This window comes from Mercurialis annua, linkage group LG7 (assembly GCF_937616625.2).
Source record: "Mercurialis annua linkage group LG7, ddMerAnnu1.2, whole genome shotgun sequence".
Taxonomy (NCBI): domain Eukaryota; kingdom Viridiplantae; phylum Streptophyta; class Magnoliopsida; order Malpighiales; family Euphorbiaceae; genus Mercurialis; species Mercurialis annua.
This window is the reverse complement of record NC_065576.1, coordinates 32,749,863-32,757,982: the sequence shown is the minus strand read 5'-3', so window position 1 is coordinate 32,757,982 and position 8,120 is coordinate 32,749,863.

Below are 8,120 nucleotides of genomic sequence, written 5' to 3'. Positions count from 1 at the left end.
CCTTTCTATTTCTTTCTTTAAGTCGTAGCACTCCTCGGTGTCGTGCGAGTAGTCCTCATGAAACTTGCAGTATCGGTTTTCGTCCCTTGTTCTTATTTGTGGATCATCCTCCGATGCGATGTCATTGGCGTTCGACTTTCTTTGACCCACATTAGTATGCTGGCCCTTGTAGTGTTAAGCGGGGTGAGCGCCTCGGCCCTGTCGCTGTATCTTCTTGACCAATACTCACTTGGGTATCTACTCTCGTTCCTCTAATGACTCAAATCTTCATACAGAGTGTACCTTCCAATACTTCTATGACTTACGCCGTAGTCTTTTTGGGAGTGGGATAATCGTCTTTGTGATGCACCTCCTTTGATGTCTTCCTTCATCGGTACCTTGTTGTTTTTCTGCCTCCTCCAGTCATCCATATTTATGCATTTTTGAGCTACCACCATGACCTCTTGGTATTTTTTTGGCTTTTTATAGATAAGCTTGTCTCCTAGCACTCCCATCCGTGTGCATTTCTTAAGGGCTTACACCACCGTATTGTTGTTAGGTCCTCGATCTTCATGGCTTCATTGTTGAACCTTTCTATGTATGCTCTTAGCGTCTTCCCTTATCCCTACCGACATCTGGAGAGTTTCTTCGAACTTCTTTAGTGGGATGTTTGTGAAGAACCTTATCACAAACTCCCGATCCAGCTATCTCCAGCCTTTAGACCATTGTACCATCGTGGCGCTGTATCGCTGAATGTTGTTGGGAATTTGTATGTAACGTCTAGGAGGACCATCTTGATGTAGAATTTCGTGACATGACTTTTAGGGCATCCAATTCCATCAAAGTTATCAAAGTTGGGTATCTTGATCTTTTCTGGCCATTTCTCAAAGAGTACGCTTGTGGCTAAGAGCGACTTCCCGCTGGTCACACTATTTTCTTGGACGTGTTTACTTGACTTTGCTTCAATTGCACTCTACATTGCTTCTACTATTAGTCTCTACATCTCCATCAGGTGTACACCTTCCGTTCATACTTCTAACTGTCTCTTGTTGGTTGGGTCCGTTGCTTCTCTTTCCACGTCTTCCACTATGAGTACCTCTAGCTCTTTATCTTCGGGGCCGCTATCTGTATGAGACATTTTCCTTTTGTCTTCCGTTCATCCTCTGGTTGGGTCTTGACTTTTACTTCATGTTGTCGGAGATATGATAGTTTTTGTTGCCTCCTTGACCAATATTTGTTATGTCCTCTTAGAAGCGCCTCATTGCACCATCCATTGTCTGATCCATTGCTTTCTGGAGTGTCTGGTCTGATCCTTCTCCTAGAGTTGAGGTTTGACGATCGAACCCCTAGAAAAAGATGCCTGATCTCCCCGTCAGTACTCCTGGTGCTATGGGCGTTCGTGGGTTGTCATCTGCGATTCCTCCTTGCCCGGATGGTAGTGTGGTCTTTTCTTTGGTTGTTTGACCTTGGGTGTCTTTGCTGACGTCTAACATCTTGAGATCTGATCAATGAAATTTTAGTTTTGTGGATTGAGTTCCCACAGACGGCGCCATATGATGGATGCGGATGTTGAACATATGTTCTTAATCCTGCGGATGGGATAAGCAGAAAGAGAATCGGTTAGTAGCGGGTCTCCGAATCCCGTAACCATTCCGAAGCTTAAGTCATAGATGTAGTAGTAAGGTGAATGGTATGTATTGGTTAGGATTTATTATACCTTTGGGCGGATGGGTTCGTGCCTTATTTATAGCCTTCCCAGCGCGTCTGCCTTCTCCTGGGCGATGTGGGATTTCTCTTAGGCCCTCTATTACTTGTTTTATACTATCCCATCAAGGATGAAAAATGGCTTACCGCTTTATACAAATTAGAAAGTTAAAAAGAGTAGAATGTACTTTTTATTCATTAAATTCAATATGGGTAATGAAGAAGGTCTTATTAGAAATAAATAGTTGGAACTTTGATATTCATTTATAAAAATTAGTTTTAGTTTTTTTTTTAAATTAACATAAGAATTTATAGAGCAAATTACTCTAAAAATCTCAATATATCATAATTTATAGTTTGTTACCTCTTTTTTGAAAATTAAACGATTTGTTACCTCACTTTTAAATCCGATAACAATTAGGGACTTCTGTTAGTTATGTTAACAATTTGGTATTCACTTTTAAACAATGTGGTACCTCACTTTTATTTTTTTTAACGATTCGGTACATCAATTTAATTATATTAACGGTTTGGTTTTTCATTTTCAAACGATTTGGTATCTCACTTTTAGTTCTGTTAACTGTTTAGTATCCAGATCTAACATAAGGTTATAATTGTTTGTAAAATTAAAAATGAGGTACTAAATTATTTGAGTTTTAAATAAGAGGTATCAAACTGTGAATTATGATATATGTTGGGGGCTCATAGTAATTTGCTCAAATTTATATTAGCACAATATCATAACAATTATAAGTGTAAGATCCACGATACAATTCGGTGACCTGACATAGAATAAGACGCCTGCACTGCAAATGCAAACACCTCGATCGCATGTCACCGTACAAACTATTAACAGTTGAAATCACATAACTGCAATGGAGTCAAATAAATCCTTTAACACATCAAGATCTGATAACATGCAAGTTTGAATTATCTCAAAAAATGTTGAAACCAACAATGATTTACAACAATAAACTTGAACCATCATAAAAAAAAACTTGAATTGAACAAAAAAAAACAACAAAAAACTGGATTTATTAAAAATCGGTATAAGTGATCGTCCAAAACAAATAGCACCTTGATAGAATCCGAAAAACACGACCTCATAAAAATACACTACAGCCAAAGTCTAAACACATTAGAAATTGCAAAACTCCAAAATTGGAGTAGATCTATTCAAAAAAAAAAACTGAAAATGAGTTTATAGAAACATAGGGGTGAAAAGGAGTTGATTTTCTGGTTTAAAACCAAAAAATCAACCCCACCTGTTTGAAAATCAAACGATATGGTCCTTTGTTTTTGTTTCTGTCAACGATTTAGTCTTTCTATCCATTTCTGGTGTTAGTCAACCGAGTCAGCAAAACTATATGATCTCTCACTTTTGTTTCTCTCAACGATTTCATCCTTCACTTTTGTTTTAACGATTTCGTCTCTCATGTTTAGAAATTAATCTACCTCTAATTCCTTTCTCCGTATAACTAACACCAAAAATTTACAGAGGGACTAAATGTTGAAGAAAACAAAAGTGAGGGATCATATTGTTTGATTTTGAACAAGAGGAACTAAACTGTAAATTACGACAAATGTGAGAAATCTTATAGTAATTTTCTCTAAAATTTGATTAAAAAATATAAATATTTTAAATTAATAATATTATCAAGTTTTATTTTATCTAGTAAAAATCGTTTGAAGGGATATTAAACTCTTTGTATCACTCAATTAATTAAATATTATAAAAAAATTACGAAGTTTCATTCCATTAAAAAAATCCCATTCAATTATATCTTTTATTACAACGAGTGAACAGTGTTTACTTTAGTTAAATTTTATTATAAAAATAATATTGAGTTTATTGCGACAAAAAAGGTATTAAATCATATTTTTTATTAAAAGAAATACCAAGTTATCTCATTGTAATAAATGGAATAACTGGGCGACTTTTTTTAATGAAATAAAACGCAATATCCTTACAGTAATATTGGATAAATTGAGTAAAACAGACAATTAAATATTCTTTTTTTTGTGGCTTAATGAACCTAATATGAAACATGAGGAGTAAAGTTTTTGTTTTTCCTTTAAAAGACTCCAATTCCCGTTGTTTTTTTCACTCGGGCTAGGAACGTGCAATAAGAGGTGAAAACGCAATTGGCATAAATACGTAAGTGGTAATGTAAATAGAGCCAATAAAGTGGAGTTGACGTTATACGTATTCGTATAAGAATACAAGTGAGTAGTTAGTGGAATTAGAATTTAATGTTATGACCTGTTGGTTTTGTATATTAGATCGATAAAAGAAAAAAAGAGAATGAAAACAAAAGCTTGAGGACGAAGCAAATGATCCAAAAGTGAAAAAGAATGAGAAGCAAATAAATGCATGCAGCAGCAGCAGCAGTTGCAGCTATTCTACCACACTACTGCACTGCACATACTTATTATTTAACGTAAAACTCCCAACTGTCTCATTATTACTATTAATTACTGTCATTCCTTTTCATCATTCTTCAATCAAACCCTCTGCTTACTACACATCTTCATGTTCTGGTCAAAACCAAAACTAAATATTTATTCACCTTTGCATGTCAGCTTTTCTTTTTATTTGTTTCCCTATTCGATATCCCAAAGACTTGAAGGATATGCATATTTGAGAGGGAAATAACTAAAGATTTGGTATGTATAGTAGAAGTTTGTAAGTTGTGGTTTATGTGTTGTTTCTATTACCATAATGTCCAATGGAAATCAAAGCAATAAATGCTGTTTGTTGAAAGGTTGTGATCCACTAGATGTTGATTTATATAAAAAAGAAAATCATAAATCTTCTTTAACCTTCTCTTAACCAACATTTCCATTCCTTTTGCCCCTCACTGCTCAGTATATACATATAATCTCATCTTTGTTCCTTTCTGGGCTTTGTTTAATTTTTATAGTGCAATGAAAATAGGAGGTCTTGTAATCATAGCTTGGTATTGTGTTTTGATTTTTGCCGTTGACGGGTGCGATGCGGTACAGAAGACAGCTTTGTTATTTCCTGGTGAAGGTGATGAGAAGCACATTAGTTCGCCATTCGTTGAAGCTGTTAATCACTACTTCTTCAACAAAGGGATCAAAAGCAGTAACCATAATTTGGATGATGATAAGCGAGTCGTGCCCACCGGTCCGAATCCTTTGCATAACAGGTAGAATTAGATTATTCAATCAGATTTTCCCAAACAATTTTCGAGAATTATTTGTAACTCTCTTTCAAATCTTTTTTTATGGGAAAACTGTTATCATCCTTCAGATTAGGTTAAGATAATTATTTTTTTTCTAAATTTTAAAAGCTCATTGTTCCTCCTTGACTATTAGATATTAGTAACTTAAACTCATTGTTTCTTCGTTTGAACGAAACTAAAATACTAGAGAAGAAACAACGAGCTTTTAAGATTGACAAATATAAATGCTTAAGTTTTTCTTTTTAACATCATTTATCTCATTTTGATTCTATTTATTGTATCAATTGCAGTCCCAAGTTTACTCATGTACATAGTTTTAAGTTTTAATTAAAGCCAACGCAACTTATAAATTCACGACTATTAATGTAATATCGATAAAAGGATATTTAACAACACTGAAATCGACTCAGTTACGGTTGTCTATTTGGGTATTTGCAAAGCGGTGGATTACTACAAGGTCTACCATCATGATTTCTTTTATTCAGGAAACGATGTTTACAGAAATTTACGTTTCTTTTGTAATAATTCAGACCTTGTTTAACCTTTCTTAAAGGTTTCTTTGCCAATCACGTTTTTGTGATTGAGCTAATATATCCATCATTTATCCAAAAAAAAATATCAATAAAGGTTCACTTCTCCCTTCCAATTTAAAACAAATGACTGAAAAATTCAAATTCGTAATTTTTTAAAAAAAAGCTTATCAATTTATCAAGTTCTGATCAATTACATCCTAATCTAACATCAATTTAACGTAATTTTGATGGTAAAAGGTGATACTGATCCAAAATTAACAATGAAGATTTTTTAAAAAAAGTTACGAAATAATTTTTTAAATTTCTTTTTACTTAAATTGGAGTGTCGAACTAAATATAATATTGTTAATACTAGTAGAGGTTGACTTTAATGTTCTGCGTATGAACAATATGTTATTGAAGTGTATTATGTATGACTCTCTTACTTTTTTATTTTCTGTTTGACGGCAAAGAAACTGGAAAATTTCCAATCAGTTACTTAAAATTGAAACAATGGTATTTGAGAATGATAACGATTATCAAGGGCGTGCTTGAAAAGTCAATTAAAAGTTGTAAGAAGAATTGTTTGTTTATTTTTATAATTTTTGGTGGGGTTAGAGGAAAGAAAAGTTGGTCTGCGCAAATTTGTTTACCTGTGTTGATATGATATGTTTCCTGTTCAGGAAAACTAGCATTCAATTTCTGTCAGCTGAATCTTAAATGCTACTTTTTATTTATTTTTTCTTTTGAATGTAAACGAAGCATCTTCTGGTTTGTTCCTTTGTCGAAGATAAAAACGAACCCAGCTGGATTTTTCTCCGTCTTCGATGAAGGAACATACGAACAAGGTAGGCGAAGTAACGAACAACGAACGTAGTTAGCTGTATTTATCTTCTTCTTCAATTCGACATGGCATGCAAAGACAATCATGGCGTCAAGCATTGACAGTAGATTTTTTGACAGTGACTACGGCAAAGGAGAAGAAGAAATAACTAAATGAAAAACGTGCAAAAAGTCCCTACATTTTTATTTAAAATTTGATAAGGTTTTTGAAATTTTAAAAATTATAGAGATATAATTACAATTTTTTTTTTCAAAGATAACAATATATAAATATGTAAAAAGAAAAGTCACCTCCTGATGAAGACGATGAACAATTCTTAAACAAAGGAAATAAAAGTGGACTTAGCAGCTACTAATTGAGCCATCCAATTACACATTCGTTTAACAAATTATAAACGTGAATAATTTGTTAAATAAACGGTAACAATCTAGAACGATAAAATTTAAAAATAGAAAGTACTTACTGTTGGTATTGATTAAAGTAAAATAAATATTACCTTAAATTTGTAGAATGCAAAACTGAAATGTCGGAGTCATTCAGAACAAGACTAACCAGTATAGCGTATCTGATCATTTAAATTAAAATAATAATAATATAATAAACCAATTTAATCTTACCTGATAATAGCGGAATTACACCAACTGACGACAGAGGACGGTAGCTAGAGTGGCTATATGAGAAGCCCCTCTTGCATAAATAAATGTGATAGAAAAACTCTCCATATGTTATATGAACACCCATAAAGGGAAATAAACACCCAATTGGGGATAAAAAATTCTTAGAAAAAAGACTAAAGAATTCATAAAATAAAATAAAATATTATTTTAAAAATTAAATAAAAATCATAAAAATCATTTATTTTCTTCTTAGTACATCAAAGACTTGATCTCCAATTCCATTAAAAAAATAATGATTTTATAAAAATAATATAAAAGACATAATTAACTAAAGTTGTTTTAAAAAAAAGATTACGGTATTGAAAGAAAGATCTAATAGTGGTCACAAAAGGTTCATTGATAGCGTTTATTGGTGAAGAAAAGTTCTGAATAAGAACATTCAAAATCACAAAATATTTTCAGAAAAATCAAAGTTCATTTTGGTATTTCAAAATTACTGAAACTGTCAAATTTTATCTTCTACAACAAACCGACCATTTCAGAAATAGAATAAGCAAAGTAAAAAGGATAAAATTATTTTAAATTAGAATTCAGTATAATGAGAAGCAAGGAAGCATTATAAAAGCAAGGAATGACTTAGTAAAAGTGAAGAAGACATACTTTCTTTCTGCGGCAAAGCTTTTTAGTGTTGACCCTTTTTCTTAAATTTTAATATTCAGAACTGATGGTTCTGCGAATGGTAGGTCTTCTCTTGTCAACCTGAGATCGCGAACACAGGTTAGAATGAGTCGGACGTTGTGTCCGACCACACTCTGATGCCTAAGTCAGATACCTTGTAAGGTTCTGTTCGCCTGGAAATATTCCGGACTCGAATCTTTGAATTTATAATCGGGATCGGTTTGAGGTTTGATACTTTAACGAACCTATGCAGATATTCACAGGGCTTGTTTGGTTAAAGACACTTAACCACGTGATCTAAGAAGTAATAATCTGGGAGTTAAGAACTCAGGCGAGATTAATACCGAAAACTACTCCTAAATTAAAACAATCCGGAGATTGCGAGATAAAAAGCACTGGGCTTGGTTTTTGATTGATTGATTTGTTGATACAAAAAATAATGAAGCTCTGAGCTATTTATAGCTCCTCATAATCAAGACTCCTAATTCAACTAGGATTAAAATTCTAAAAAGTAATACTCCTAATGAGTTACAAACTCCTAATAAGAAGAAAAAAGCAATAATTAAAAGACTTTTCG